The sequence below is a fragment of the Lycium barbarum genome, chromosome 1 (genome assembly GCF_019175385.1).
Source record: "Lycium barbarum isolate Lr01 chromosome 1, ASM1917538v2, whole genome shotgun sequence".
NCBI classification, from domain to species: domain Eukaryota; kingdom Viridiplantae; phylum Streptophyta; class Magnoliopsida; order Solanales; family Solanaceae; genus Lycium; species Lycium barbarum.
In genome coordinates this window covers 135,181,148-135,197,917 of record NC_083337.1, presented here as the reverse complement: position 1 = coordinate 135,197,917, position 16,770 = coordinate 135,181,148, and the positions used below count along the sequence as shown (strand labels likewise).

Genomic DNA, 16,770 nt, shown 5'->3' with positions numbered 1-16,770 from the left:
GTGATAATCATCTTATCCACCAACGTCACGTTAAAACTTCAATCCTTATTAAAGTTTAGTATTAGAGAAAAGACATAATTTAACCACTGAACTTGGCATGAAAATTCGCTTTAACAACTAAACTTAAGTTGTATTTATATACCCCCCTTAACAACTTTCATTTCAATTATTTTCCATCCCAAATGCTGACGTGGTAAAAATAAAAAAATAAAAAAAATTAAGAGAGTAAAAAACACAAAAAGTGGACCCGCTGGTATATATATATATATATATATATTATTATACAATTAAAAAATAAAATAAAAATAATATACAATTAAAAAATAAAATAATAAAAAAAAAAAGATGGGCCTCATAATTTCAACCTCCTTCTTCATCCTCTCCTTCTTCCCCATTCTTCATAACCCCTGCCCCCCACCCCCGTTGCCACGCCCCACAGCCCCGCCCCACCACCTTCTTCTTCACCCCACAGCCCCGCCCCCACCACTTTCTTCTTCTTTTTCACCCCACAACCCCGCCCCACAAATCCCTCTTTCTCTCTATATTCTCATCATTCTTTTCTTTTCATTTTCATCAATTTTTGGTTTCTTGATTTTGATTTTTATTTTCTTTCAAAAATAAAGTTATGGAATAATGGTTATGGAAGAAATGAGTTTGCTAATAATAATCATAATGGCTAACAATAACAACTAAAACAATCAATTTAGACGAATTTGAGTGTAAGTGGGACTAATTTGAGAAGGAGTTGGATGAAATTTGTTGGGGGAGATGATGGCGGTGGTTGTGGGTGTGGGTTAAAGATGGTGTTGGTGATTTTTTTTTTCCTTTAAGGGCAGTTCGTCCAAACTAATAATGGCCAACAATAACAACCAAAACAATCAATTTGGATGAATTTGAGTGTAAGTGAGACTAATTTGAGAAGAAATTGGATGAAATTTGGTGGGGAGATGATGGTGGTGGTGGTGGGTGTGGGTTAAAGATGATGGTGATGATTTTTTTTTAAAGGGCAGTTTGTCCAATTTGGACTGATAATAATAATAATTGTTTTTTGGCGGTGGCGGCGGCAGCGGCGTAATGGTTGCTAAAGTAGGGTGAGGATGAGGAGAAAGAAGAAGAAAGAGAAAAGGGAGAAGAAGAACAAAGAGAAAGAGAAAAAATAATAAAAGAAAAACAAAAAATGAAGTGTTGGTAATTTTTGACATGGCAATGACGTGACAACGACGTGGGAATGATGTGGCAATGACGTGGCGCGAGTGTAATATACCTCACCTTGTGAGAGTGGTATTATTTTTTTAGGGTGGAAAATAATTGAAATGAAAGTTGTTAAGGGGGGTATATAAATACAACTTAAGTTTAGTTGTTAAGATGAGTTTTCGTGCCAAGTTCAGGAGTTAAATGATGTCTTTTCTCTTAGTATTATAAACGTGATGTTATACCCCGTAATTTTATACGTCGAGTTATTCGCAAGAGAATCGACTCAAGTTAAAGACGGGATAATTTTCGGGCACGAAACAGAAATCTTTAATTTCCGGTCTCTATTAGAAAATGAATTGCTTATGAATTTTACTTAGTGTAAAAATATTAATGGAAAGTTGGGATTAATTTACCATGATTAGATTATTAAGTGGGGATTAGTGATTAATTAATCTAATTATCGAAAAGTGGGCCCTACGACACGTGGCGAGATTTGGTTGGACTTGAATAAAGATGGACACATGTCATGAAAAATTGACACATGTCCACTTTGTAAAGATAAAATATATAGGCATAAGTGGAAGACTAAGTCATCACTTATACCACAAATTAGTCTTGCAAATTAGGTCTTAGAGAGAGGGGCTCTCAAGCCTAGAGAGAGAGAGAAGATCGCGGGTACTGTTCCGGCCACTGTTCACGGCGGGGCTACTATTCACGGGCGGCGTTACTGTTCACGGCGCACTATTCACGGCGGCGATACTGTTCACGCCGCCACTGTTCACGGCCAGCCCATTTTTGCCCCCTTCTACACAATTAATTGGAGAGATTTGAAGATTAAGAGGAGGAAAAAGATGGAGCTCATGGTAGCCATGGCTTTCTTGAAGACATTTCATGGTGAAAAATTAGAGCTTGTCTCTAAGGTAAGATTTAATTCTTTCTACATGTTTTGGAGGTAGTTTAGACTTGTATAGCTTGGTAGATGTGTGTTGAATACAAACGGGTTATGTATGTTGATGTTGAATTATAAATTGAGCCGTGTAAGGGGGGGGGGGGGTGTTTTGAGTAAGAATGATGAATTGATTTTAGTAGCATTATGGAGGAATTAAATGGTTAAATTTAAAGTTGTGTTGTTTTATGGACATGTTGTTATCCTTGCTGAATTGAAAGGATTAAGGGTATGATTATGCTCATATGATTATTGTTGTTGTTATCATGGATTATGTGATGAGAATGAAGGAATTTAATGGTTAGAGTTGGAGTTAAATTTGTTGTGGGTTGTTATAAGGATTATAATGATAATAATGTGGTTTACTTGCATATGGATAGATGATGTAGTTGTGGTGTAGCTGCTGCAGTATTTCATTAAATTTGCTGAAAAGATTGCATGAAATACGGTATAAGAAGTGAAAAGGGGGCTGCTCTACGCTAGGGGGCTGTTTTCGGCCATAGATGGAAAAATTGTGGATTGTTGGAAATATTATGTGAATTGTTTAGAATGTTCTTGGATGTTGTTAGTATGGGTTTGGGTTAGTATTTGAATGTATAAGTGTTGATGTTGGCTTTGAGGTAAACCGTTGAATTGAATATTTGGAAAGTTGTCGTATGGTGTAAAAAAGAGCTATTAATGTTATTTTGCCTTTCGAATTGATTATCGATGTTGCTAGGTTGGTTATTGTGGTTGTTGTTGCTGATTTTGAGCGAGTTAAATTCTCGGGTTAGCCTATTTACAGGGGAAGTGCTGCCGAATTTTCTGTAGAATTTAGAATTAGTTGGAATAAATGACTTAAGTACCTATGGCTAATGTTTGATATTCGTTGGCGTATTCATAGGCCTTGGGGAGCCCGAGGCGTAGGTTGGGATTAATTTTAGTTGGGCAAACTTGGAGCGCGTACGAGGTATGTAAAGCGCAACCCTTCTTTCTTTTGGCATGCCTTAGTTTTCAATAGGCTAGATTATAAACCTTGAGGAAACTTCTAAGATTCGAAATCCGAGCATGTTATGAGCCTTATAAATATTCCTTGGCACTCTTATGTATGATTTGATGAAATATGAACCATTATGTCTTTGAAATAATCGCTTTCCGAACTTTGCATAAAAAGGTTTCACTTTAAAGAATTTCGTAATTTGTGAACGCCATATCTTTCACCGAAAGACTCGGATTGCTTCAATATTTTTGTAGAAGTTTATATGGCATATAATGAGTATATTTTTCATAGGCGGGCCCGATTCGGGTCAATCCCCTTCCGTGGGTCTCGCGACTTTTCTTTATGTAATTCGGACGACTTTTGAAAGAATTTGGTATGATTATCATTTCGAATTTCAAGTATGGTCATTTACTTATATTTGAGTCTATGATAATGATTTTATGCATATGGTTACTCATGACTCTGCTCGTGCGTTCTGTTATATCTTTCACCGGTTCCCGGGCCGGTTCTGTTATCGTGCGCGCTTTGATATACTCCGAAGTTATGCTGTGTTTATGGTTCTCCGAGCTACTCGCAAACGAGGGTCGGGTTCCACATATATTTGGTGTTATGCTGTGTATGGCGTTATGTTGTGATGTGATATGTGACGGGGATACGGAGATTTGAAACTTTCTGGTGTTATGCTGTGTTATGGCGCCATCGACGGGTGGGCGACCATATTCTTCTGTACCTTATGCATGACTTATATTTTGAAAGTAAACATTTTGATATGTTGGATTGGTACTTATGTTTGGTACTTCCATTTCATTTATGTCTCAGATTTGCTTTCTGTATATTCTGCTTTGCATACTCAGTACATATTTCGTACTGACCCCCTTTCTTCGGGGGGGCTGCGTTTCATGCCCGCAGGTACAGACGCACAGTTTGGTGATCTACCCATTTAGGACACCCTCTTCTGCTGTTTGGAGTGCTCTTCTCATTTCAGAGCACACATTTTGGTATATATTCGTTCGCTATGTATATATGTATTTGTTCAGGGGCACGGCGGGGCCCTGTCCCGCCATATGATTCGGTTTGTCTGTTTAGAGGTCTGTAGACGTATTTGTGGGTGTGTGTGCCTACTTCTGTACGGATGTGTTTGCATGACTCTATTCGTTATGGCAGCCTCGTCGGCGTGCATTTTGTATATGTTGTGGCAGCCTTGTCGGCGTGCATTTGTATATGCGTTTTGGGCCGTTGTGCCATTTGACAGCCTTGTCGGCTTTTGACATATTTGATAGCCTTGCCGGCTTTTTGACATCTATACATATATATCCGCATACGGTTGCGTTGAGATGTGTTTGAACAGTTTGATATAGTTTGAGACGGCATATAGTAATTATGGCCGTATATGCTATTTGTGTGTGATCAAATATGGATAGGTATGTCAGGGTGCCCAAGTAGGGCGCCAGTCACGGCCTACGGGGTTGGGTCGTGACACGTTATCTCCCTCCTATTTAAGTATGATGATAATTGACCGTAAATTTTAAAGACTCAAGTGCTGTTTAGTTTTCCCCAAATAAAAATCAATCTTTTTAATACAACATGCATTATTTGATTTTATTAATAATTTTCACATAAACGTAGCGCTATTCAATATAATGTTTGGTTCTATACTTTTCTTTTCAAAATAATTAATACCCGCATAAGTTATGAAAAAATTAATGTGGGATAGAATGTAAAACAATAATGCGAAAATAAACAATAGATGGATTAAAACTACTAAATGACAAAAATAACCCCTTTTATTGTAGCAAATACTTCTCTTGTTAAAATATAAAAATATTTTTTGAAATATACATTGTATAACTATTTTAATAAACAAAGCAAACATTCAAAAATAATTAATCTCTACATTGCCATTAATCATGCATTAGTAATTCTTACATTATTAATCCAGGTATTACTACTCTTTCCTTTATTAATCTCAGTATTTACTAATTCCTACATAACTTGCTTCAAACCAAAACTGCCCTTCGGCTCCCATCTTTTAAACATGCATACCTACATATTTTGGAACATGATTATAAAACTAAAAGTGTGGTAGCATTTTTTTTTTCTTCCTTCGAGCGATCTTTCTAAAACTAAACAAATACCAACCGAATTCTGGGTTTCAATAATAGAAAGAGTATATAACTTTTCGAGCATCTTGGAGAGCCAAATGTCAATTATGAAATCTTTTAAATTTTGTAATTGAATGTGAATTCTTATACTATTGTTTTGCTGAACAAATGAATAGCCATATGAGATAAGAGATATATTATGAGTTCAATAATGATGATGAGTTAAGTATAAAGATTCTAGAGTTCAATTTACTTGTATGTGTGTTTACCCCGAATTTGGATAATCAATTGAATTTGTAAATGAGGTATAGGATATGTGGTTGAGCTTTAATCTATTTTGATTGAGAGAAAATGATTTAAGATGAGCTATGAGTAATCTGAATAGTGATTGATGGCTTGTAATAAATGCGTGTATTAAATAATATATGGTATTGCTTTATTGAACAAATCTAAGAAGAACACAATAAATCCGGACCAAAATCAGATAATAAGTGGGAGAGTTTTGTATATTTTGCTATTACAAATGTTCTAGATCTGAGAAGCCAACCCCTAAAAGTTGGGTAATGGCCCATATTTATAGCTTTGCCTCATGGGCTTCATACAACATAAAACCTTTTTGAATAAAGAAAACCCTAAAATGGATAAGGTTGATCGTACGGTCTGACACCCGTACGATTGGCAGTACAATGTGGCAGAACGGTATTGACGCGTGACAATTGTATAACGGATCACCCGGACCAACGACCAACGATCAAACGGACCAACGACCACGATCAAACGGACCAACAGCCACCATCAACTCGGCCATGGAGAAACCAAACCAAACGATGTCTTTCTCTTTCTTCGGATCAAGCACTCCTCCGGTCCCAAAAGAAAGTCTTCATGCTCGGTCTCCGGTCTCACCGGTTTAGCGTATATCCGATTTTTACCGTATACAGATAGTCCCCATACTTCCCGGACCGTAGTTTTATCGGAGTAACGGGAAGTGGATGAATCAAGAAACCGGTAACTCCATTTGTCCGTTGTTATCTTTTCATTTTGGCGGGAACAGTTGCGTCACGTCCCTCTGTCATCGGCCACGTGTCTCATCCCGGACGGTCAGCTCTGAGAACCGCCGTAACGCACGTCGATTCAAGTCACTTCTCATTAATTATGGGACACGTGGCACTTCCCGGTTGGCTGGGATCTGTAACCGCCTCGATCCCATGCCTATATAACGTCCTTCACCTCTTCATTTTAACATTTTTACCTCTTCAACTCACTTCACTTTTATGTTGTCAGTTCTTCACTTCATCTTCTCCATTTCATTTCTTCACTTATAATCATCTTTCAACTCACATTTCTCGTTGATTCGCTGCTTATACTACGTGAAAAGAAACGATTCTGCCAACTTCTCCACTAGTTGTTCTTACAAGTGTGTTGCTGCTTCTTCTCCTTACTCTTTACCACTTCGAGTCCTTACTTACTGTTACCTCACTTCTGTTTTTAGCTTCCCTTTGAATTTTCCAAATCTCTTTTTTCGTAATCTCCAAATGTATGCTAACACCGAAACCATTTCCCATGATGTTCCTTCGGTTTCATCCCAAGGAACGGAGCCAACTTCTCAGCCTAAGGGGAAAATCACCTTCGAGCCCACTGCTTTGGATACTGTTCCGTCCAAGCCTAATTACAATAAAGATTTCGAGGTTGAGAAACCTTCTCTTGTATCCGATAGAGGGTTTGATATAAGGCGATATCCCTCATCCATTACTGAGGACAAACTCAATTTGGTCCGGATCGATTGCGGATGGGATAACCGTCCGGTTCACGTTTTCGCCCCCGGACCAGATGAGTCAGTCACCGACCGTCGGGAGGGATTTTTGTACGTTTATACTTATCCTTTCATCCTCAAGCTCGACTCCCCGATCGATCCGGCCATTTTAGATATGTGCCGGACTTACAACGTTACCCTGGCCCAGATTGGTCCGATAGTTTGGAGGATCGTGGCCTGCCTCTGGCTGTTGGCCAATAATACGAAAAACGAGTTCACGCTGGCCCATTTCATACGGCTATACTCCCCGAGGTTGTTCCGGGGCGGTGTAATAAAACTCGCTAAGCGTAGCCGGAATCCGATTTTTTCAAAAATGGATGAAGACAGAGACCGGGGCTGGTTGGAATGTTATGTCTGGGTGAAGACTGAGGACATCATTCCAGCCAGTAACATGCCTTTTCCGGAGCGGTGAAATGACAATCGTAAGTCCCCAGTTCTTCTAATAATTGCTTTTGAATGTTTTGTCAAACTCCAGTTCTTTCACATTCTCACTACTTGTTCTCTTATTTATACTAGCCGTGGGTTGGATACCTCCGGCTGTCCGGAACCTCAACGAATGGGTTACTGCTCTCCTCAGCCAACATACCCACGACGATCGAACATGGGGACTCCTTTCTCGTGGTCGATGGGTGACACAAAACCACGGTAATACTTTGCTTTTATTGGTGTTCATGACATTTTTCTACCTCTCCTTTATGTAACATCTTCGGCTTTTAGGTTTGCCCAAGGATTCGGTGGACCCGAGATCAGAATCAGTAGCTGAACCCGCTACATTGGCACCCGAGTTCGACTCAGCGGGTAATCCCGTATCCTTGCTGCCGCCAATAAAAGAAAAAAGCCCTCGGACAAAGGGCAGAAACCAAAGAAAAGGGCGAGGAGCGTCGTTAGGACTTTAAGGGATGAAACAGAGCCCGAGCTCCTCGTTCGGAGGATCAGTGTGGCCCCTTCGGTGGCTTCCATTCCTGAGGAGCTTATCACCGTTTCATCACTTCCTTCAGCCGGGGAAGGACCTTCAGCTCCGGCATTATACATAGGTGGGGAAGAAATTCATTACCCGACTCCTCTAAGGTCGATTGAATTCGTTGATATTTCAGGAGATGCTTCTTCCGAAGAAACCCCTCTGCAAAGGACAAGAAGATCCGGGAAGGCACCTGCTGTCGAAGCCGGTCCCCGAGACCGAAGTCCACACGGATGTTGGTTCGCTGCCCGACTATGAAACTGCCGCAACTTCGGAGATCCTTGCCTTTGCCGAAGCTACTGAGGTCCCTCCGAGTTCTCCAACTCCGGCTTCAAGATCGGATGAATTTGAGGACATGTTCTCGGACACTCTTCCTGCTACCGGCGAAGCTGCTGGTTTCGGACATCTCCCGATCCCTCGAGCCACGAGGGCGGCCAGCCGGACCACCGAGACTGGAGCTAGGGATAGCCTGGTGCATGTCTTTCCGGCCCCAAGTGTGGAACCCAGGAGGACCAGATCGGCCGTAATCACCGTTCCCGAGGATTGTAGCTTTTTGTCTCGCCCGGTGGGGGTAGCCAGCTACCTGAGGTCGCTCGTCTCGGACTCGGACAAACGGAAGATGAATGGAGTCCCCTGGCAGTGTCTCATCAACGAGGGCATGCACGCGGGCAATCGAGTAAGTTTATCAGCCATCATTTGTGTAATTCATTGAGAATTTTAGCCTCTCGCTTATCCGAGTTTTAACTTCTTTGTAGAGTGTGGTGCTTGTTAACGAAGCCTTCGTTCGTGCTCAGTAAGAGGTCGATGATCTCAAGGGCCAACTCGATGCCCAAGGTCGAGAAACGGAGAAGTTCCAGCACCTTTTACGGGTGAAGGAGGATGAGCTGAACCGAGCAGTTACTCTTTCCAACCTCCAACCCGAGCTTGATGCGACGAAGGTCCGAATACCTTCGATTGAAGGATGAGCTGGCCAAGATGGTCGAAAAGAACCGGCTTCTAGAAGCGGATAAAGTCGGCCTTAGCCAGGACAATGCTCGTTTTTCCTCAAGGCTTGGTGAGCTCGAAACCACCATCTCTCAACTCCGGGGGGAGCTGGATTCGGTCAAGTCCGATGCTACGAGCATGGCCGAGAGGCATCGGCTGCTCGAATCTGAGAGTTCCCGGTACAAAGAGCGGATGAGGGTGTTTGAGGAGAAGGCAGAGAACAAGGCCCAGATATGTGATAAGATAAAGACCAAGCTCGAGGAGACGGTTGATGATAATGACCTTCTCAAGGCCGAGCTCAAGTCGGCCACTCAAATGCAAAAGGTCCTCGAAGAAGATCGGGACGTACTAGTGGCAAAGTTAGCCCAGGCCGAGGCCGATTTGGCAGAAGCCCTTCAGAGTGTGGAGGCTGCCGAGGCTCATACTACTATTGCTGTGGAGTATGAAAAGTGGAAGTCTCGGAGGATCACCCTTGAGTAAGCCGGTCATGGCTTTGTGGATCTTCCGACCCTGATACTTGAAGCTAAAAGGGTCGAGGAAGAAGCTAAGAAAGCTCTCGGGAGACTCCGACGACTCCGAGCGGACAGTATCCGAGCACTCCGGATCCAGCCATACCGGATAGACCAAGGCCTGTGTTTAGCCTTTTGTTTTTTGCCTTTGTAAGAGCTTCCAATGTAAAAACCTTTGTATAAATGGAATATGCATTTTTCTTGGTTTTGTTTATTCTTTTGTTTGAATGTCAGTTATGACTTTTGCCCGAATTGTCTGTCCGTTTTAAGGACAAGCAGACTCGGAGTCATTATTCCGCATTGTGCCTGAATTTTGGCTTTTCTCTTCGTCCGGTACGTTTTGTCCGAGAATTTGATCGGTTTTTTTGCCCGTGGGACTTATCTTATGCTTTGTGAATTAGACGTCTCTGAATCACGATAGGCATTGTTAGGGCCGGTGTATTTCGGCTGTTTTTTAGGGCCGGTGTTTTTCGGACACCTGAACCCCAGCCTTAGCAAAATTTGATATAACAGTCCCCATTCGAGGGAGTTTAAATATTTTGGCTCGGTTCACTGTGACCTTGTTGACTTTGTCAAATTTCGACCGTAGTGCTCGAAATAGGGTATATGAATGAAGCAATGCCGAAATATTGCGATAATCATCGGGGTAGGGGATTTAACAAGAAGACATCTAAGATATCGTTATCCGAACTTTCGATACTTTTTGTATTGCAAGTATTTGTACATGATATGGGAATTTTGTTTCCTTCTGCTTTTGCCGTAGCAAATACTAAATGGACACGATTCATTCTGATCGTTTGGTCCTTACATCGAAACCTAATGCAGAAGATCCGGTCTTGGTTTTGCCATAACAAATACTGAGTGGACACGATTCATTCTGATCGTTTGGTCCTTACATCGAAACCTAATATAAAAGGTCCGGCTTTGATTTGTTGAGCTCCTCCGTATTCCACTAATCGAGGTAAACCTCGATGTGGGTATAATAGTCCCCTAGCGCTTATCCGAGCTGCATGATCGGGTAAGCGCTATTAAGTCCCCGGTCGTAGGGTGTGACCCTAAGTTTCCGGGCGTTTGTCCTTGTGTTTGTCGAGCAACACGTTGTACTTGCTGCCTCATTAAAAACCTTGTCGGAAAACCCATTTTGGGACAAAACCGTACTAAGGAAAAGAGTGCAACACGTGTTTTTAGGCCTAGACTCTAACTTTATCCGGTACTTGACTTCTTGCAAAAAAGAAAAAAGGTTAATAGGAAAACACGAGGAGTTCATACCTTAGCAGTAGTATCTTTTCAAATGAGCCACATTCCAGTTATTGCGCAACCGCTGTCCGTCCATGGATTCCAACTGATACGATCCTTTGCCCGTTACCTCGTTTATCTTGTACGGTCCTTCCCAGTTCGGACCCAATTTTCCTTCGTTGGGGTTCTTGGTGTTCAGGGTAACTTTCCGAAGCACCAAGTCCCCAGCTTGGACATGTCAAAAATTGGCTCTCCGATTGTAGTATCTTTCCATTCTCTGCTTCTGGGCTGCAATACGGACCAACGCGTTTTCGCGAAGTTCGTCTGTGAGATCGAGTTTTACGGCCATGGCCTCCTCGTTTGACTCCTCGGTGGTATACCTGAACCGGAGACTCGGTTCACCAACTTCTACGGGAATGAGGGCTTCGGTCCCGGAGACCAACGAGAAAGGTGTTTCTCCCATGCTTGATTTCGATGTGGTTCTGTAAGCCCACAATACCTCCGGTAGTATTTCCATCCAGTGATGCTTCGACGCTTCAAGTCTTTTCCTCAGATTTTGAATTATCGTTTTATTCATGGATTCCGCCTTCCCGTTCGCACACGGGTGGTATGGAGTTGATACGATTTTCTTGATCTTCAACCCTTCGAGAAAATCATTGACTTTGCCGCCCACGAACTGAGGTCCATTATCACAAATTATCTCGGCCGGGATGCCGAAACGACAGATAATGTGGTCTCATATGAAGTCAATGGCCTCCTTTTCTCTAATTTTTTGAAGGCCTGCGCTTCAACCCATTTGGAGAAATAGTCAGTCATAAACAAAATAAATCGAGCTTTACCTGGTGCCCATGGCAATGGACCAACAATGTCCACTCCCCACTTCATGAAAGGCCAAGGTGACACCACCGAATGCAGCAGCTCCCTGGGTTGATGAATCATCGGAGCATGTCTCTGACACCCGTCACATTTTCGGACGAAATTCTTTGAATCTTCCTCCATCCGGTTCCAGTAATAACCAGCTCTGATAATTTTTGGACCAAGGCTTTTGCTCCGGAATGGTTGCCGCAGGTCTCCTCGTGCACTTCTCTTAAAACATACTCCGTTTCTCCGGGTCCCAAACACTTGGCCAGGGGTCCGAAGAAATATCGTCGATACAATTGGCCATCTACCAAGCGAAAACGCGCAGCTTTCATCCTTAATGATCGTGATTCTTTTGGGTCATTCGGGAGCTTTCCATCTCGCAAGTAATCGATGTACTTGTTGCGCCAATCCCAGGTTAAACCCATTGTGTTTATTTCGGCATGTCCGTTTTCTATCGCCGTATTCAGCAAGTGCACCGTTGTCCCGGGGTTGATTTCTTCCCCTTCGATCGAAGATCCCAAATTGGCCAATGCGTCGGCTTCGCTGTTCTGCTCCCTCGGTACATGGTGCATGGTCCATTCTTTAAACCGGTGTAGTATCACTTGGATTTTTTTCCAGATACCTCTGCATCCGTTCGTCCTTGACCTCGAAGACGCCGTTCACTTGGTTTACGACCAAGAGAGAATTGCACTTTGCCTCGATTATTTCGGCCCCTATACTCCAGGCTAACTCCAAACCTGCAATCATAGCCTCATATTCGGCTTTATTGTTAGTCAATTTAACAGTTCTAATAGATTGTCGAACGGCATCCCCTGCCGGGGTTCTAAGGACGATTCCTAGCCCGGAACCTTTGAGGTTTGAAGCTCCGTCCGTGTGTAGCGACCAAATACCCGAAGCGTTTCCCGTGGTTACCAAAAGTTCTTTCTCAACCTCGGGGACCATAGCTGAGGTGAAGTCTGCCACAAAATCGGCCAAGATCTGGGACTTGATGGCCGTCCGAGGCTTGTATTCGATATTATATCCGCTAATTTCTACGGCCCATTTAGTTAATCTACCCGATAATTCCGGTTTATGCATGATGTTTTTTAGGGGATAAGTAATCACTACACATATCAGATGGCATTGAAAGTAGGGCTTGAGCTTTCTAGAAGCACTTACCAATGCCAATGCCAATTTTTCTAAGTGGGGATAACGGGTCTCCGCATCCCCCAAAGTTCTACTTATATAATATATAGGGAATTGTGTACCTGATTCTTCTTGGACCAAAACGCCACTTACCGCTACCTCGGAGACAGCAAGGTAGAGAAAAAGTTGCTCGTCCGTTTTTGGTGTGTGCAACAGCGGTGGGCTGGACAAGTATCTTTTTAATTCTTGTAAAGCACTTTGACACTTCGGTGTCCAAACGAAGTCGTTCTTATTCCTCAGTAAGGAGAAGAAGCGGTGACTCTTGTCCGAGGACCTCGATATGAAATGACTCAGTACCGCTATTCTTCCGTTCAGCCTCTGCACCCCTTTGACGTTATTCACCACCTCAATATCCTCGATGGCCTTGATCTTGTCCGGATTGATTTCAATCCCCCGGTTTGACACCATGAAACCCAAAAATTTACCAGACCGGACACCGAAGGCACATTTTTCCGGGTTGAGCTTCATGTTATACTTGCGGAGTACATTGAAGGTTTCCTGCAAATGCTTTAAATGGTCATCTGTTTCCAAGGACTTGACCACCATGTCGTCAATATAAAATTCTATTGTTTTCCCTATCTGTTCTTTGAACATCCCATTAACTAGGCGTTGGTAAGTTGCACCGGCATTTTTTAATCCAAAAGGCATGACATTGTAACAGTAAGTCCCATATCGGGTAATAAAGGATGTTTTCTCTTGATCCTCCGGGTGCATCTGGATTTGGTTATACCCGGAGTAAGCATCGAGAAAACTTAACATCTCATGCCCGGCCGTTGCATCGATCATTCTATCGATGTGAGGCAACGGAAATGAATCCTTCGGGCATGCTTTGTTTAGATCCTTATAATCAACGCACATTCGAAATTTATTACCTTTTTTCGGCACCACTACCACGTTAGCTAGCCAGTCCGGGTATTTTACCTCCCGGATAGAGCCTATTTTTAAAAGCTTCATTACCTCATCCTTCACGAAGGCGTGTTTTGCCTCGACCATGGGCCTTCTCTTCTGCTTTACCGGGGGAAACCTCCCGTCTAAGCTGAGTTTGTGAGTTGTCACTTCTGGTGGCACACCTGTCATATCTATATGGAACCATGTGAAGCAATCGACGTTAGCTATAAGAAATTTAATTAAGTTATTCCTGAGCTCCGAGGTTAACCCTGTGCCCAGGTATACCTTTCTGTTCGGTAGACATTCGGACAAGGTGATTTGCACTAACTCCTCAACTGTTGACTTGGTCGCATCCGAATCATCCGGCATGACGAATGATCTGGGTACACCGAAATCATCCTCTTCATATCCCGGGTCCAACCCCGTGTGCTTTAATTGCTATTTGGTGTCCTTTCCCTCGGTTAAATCTTCTTCCTTTTGATCTGATATTTTGGGCTGAGGTGTCGCTTCCTCGACCGCGAACATCTCCCTTGCAGCGGGCTGTTCACCTCGGATGGTTTTTATCCCCTCCAGGGTCGGGAATTCCAGCAGCTGATGCAATGTCGACGGCACGGCCCTCATGCTATGTATTCAAGGTCTACCCAGCAATGCATTATACTTTATATCTCCTTCGATTACATAGAACAGCGTTTGCTGGATAGTGCCATCAATGTTAACCGGCAGAGAGATCTCCCCATTCGTGGTTTCGCTCGCCATGTTGAACCAGCTGAGCACTCGAGCTACCGGTACGATCTGATCGAGTAGCCTTAGCTGTTCGACCACTCTCCACCGGATGATGTTGCCGAGCTACCTGGGTCAATCAAAATACGTTTAACCTGAGTTTTAAAAATAAGTATAGAGATTACCAATGCGTCATTATGCGGTTGAATGATGCCTTCTGCATCTTCGTTGCTGAAAGAGATTGAACCCTCGGATAAATAATCCCGACTGCGCTTCTCGCGCACAACAAAAACCTTGGTTCGTTTCATTACCGGCCCTCGTGGGGTATTGGTACCCCCGATTATCATGTTGATTATATGCTGAGGTTCTACTGGTTTGGCCCGTTTATGAGTCTCCCTTTCTTTGTAGTGACCTTTGGCTCGTTCACTCAACAATTCTCGGAGATGGCCATTCTTTAGTAATCGAGCCACCTCCTCTCTTAGCTGGCGACAATCCCCAGTTCTGTGCCAGTGGGTTCCATGATATTCACACATCACGTTCGGGTCCTGTTGGCCCGGATCTGGCCTTAGTGGTCTCGGCCATCTCACATCTGCGATACCGCCAATGGCCGAAACGAGTCCCGAAGTATTGACATTGAAGTTGTACTCCGATATCCTCGGCAAGTCTTTGTTGCCGGCCAAGCTTCCGACATCGCTCCTGAATGAGAGACCTCAACTGTTGGATGGGCACTCGGCTCGTTTATCACCTCGCCCGGAGAAATTACTCAACCCTTGATTTTTTCGACCTGAAGCTCGACTTTTCCGAATGAGAATATGGCCGGTACCTTTCCCTCGATGGTCTGGCCTCCGGTTCGTAATTCTTTCGCGATCTCTCCGAGATTCTGTTCATGTTTACGGGCCCTGGGGGAAGCTCGAGTTGGTCATCCTCTACCCGAATCTTTGACTCGTATCAGTTATGGACATCCGCCCAGGTCATAGTATCGTATTCCAGCAGGTTCTCCTTTAGTTTGAATGAGGCCGTCGAGCTCCGAGGATTGAGCCCTTTGGTAAAAGCTTGTGTAGTCCCTTCCCCCGGAACCGGAGGGAGCTCCATTAGTTCCTTTTGGAATCGATTGACAAATTCACGCAATAGCTCGTCATCCCTTTGGGCTATACGGAAAATATCCGCCTTACGAGCCTGCACCTTTTTGGCTCCGGCGTGTGCTTTTACAAACGCATCGGCGAGCATTTCGAAAGAAGTGATTGAATGCTCGGGCAGATGATCGTACCAAGTCAGTGCTCCTTTTGACAGAGTTTTCCCGAAATTTTTCAGCAACACGGATTCAATTTCATCTTCTTCCATATCATTGCCTTTTATAGCGCAGGTGTATGAGGTCACGTGTTCGTGAGGGTCCGTTGTGCTGTTATATTTCTGGATATCCGTTATTTTGAACCTCTTCGGGATCAATTTTGGAGCCGCACTCGGAGGAAAAGGCCTTTGGATGTACCTCTTCGAATCCGGCCCTTTCAGAATAGGCGGAGCCCCCGGGATTTGGTCCACCCGAGAGTTGTATGTTTCCACCCTCTTTTCGGTCGAGTCTACAAGCTTTGCCAATGTTTCGAGCATTCTCAGAACTTCGGTGGATGAGCCAGCTCCGGACCCATTGCTCTCAACCATCCGCGGCTCGTCCCTTCGGGGTTCAGCAACACCTTTCACCCTCTCCGGGGCTGTTTTATCACTTTTCTTCTGCAACTGGGCTATCGCGATTCCTTGTTCGGAAATCGCTGCTCTCTATTCCTGCAACATTTCAAAAATTAAACGTAAGTCAACATTATCATCCGGGGTATCCGATTCTTTCCGGCCCTGTGTCCGGGACAAAGTAATTGAATTGTGAGTGTTTAAAGGATCGGTGGCTGGCGGAGTAGCATTCTCCTGATTCACGGTGTTTTGCCGGTTAAGGCCCTCCCTCGAATTAACGGGGTTCGGGTCAGCAGGATTTGGTAATCCTCGTGGCCCACTGTCTTTATTTTCGGCCACGATCTCGTTGTTGTTGACGTGACCTGATTGTCCAGTGTTAGCCATTTGGTCCGTTTTCACAGAGACTTAATAGATTTTTTCGATTCTGACGGGTAAGAGATTAGTAACCAAGATCAAAGACCACTATTATCCTAGCCCCACGGTGGGCGCCAAACTGTTTACCCCGAATTTGGATAATCAATTGAATTTGTAAATGAGGTATAGGATATGTAGTTGAGCTTTAATCTATTTTGATTGAGAGAAAATGATTTAAGATGAGCTATGAGTAATCTGAATAGTGATTAATGACTTGTAATAAATGCGTGTATTAAATAATATATGGTATTGCTTTATTAAACAAATCTAAGAAGAACACAATAAATCCGGACCAAAATCAGATAAT

General features: G+C 43.4%; 1 long non-coding RNA gene across 1 annotated transcript; it reads left to right on the top strand.

The window, feature by feature from the left end:
• Nucleotides 1-1,511: 1,511 nt before the first annotated feature.
• On the top strand, nucleotides 1,512-4,452 carry LOC132638728 (uncharacterized). Its single transcript, XR_009581867.1, has 3 exons — nucleotides 1,512-2,114; nucleotides 3,024-3,089; nucleotides 4,029-4,452. It is a non-coding gene; the product is annotated as an uncharacterized LOC132638728 (long non-coding RNA).
• The last annotated feature ends 12,318 nt before the right edge of the window (nucleotides 4,453-16,770 follow it).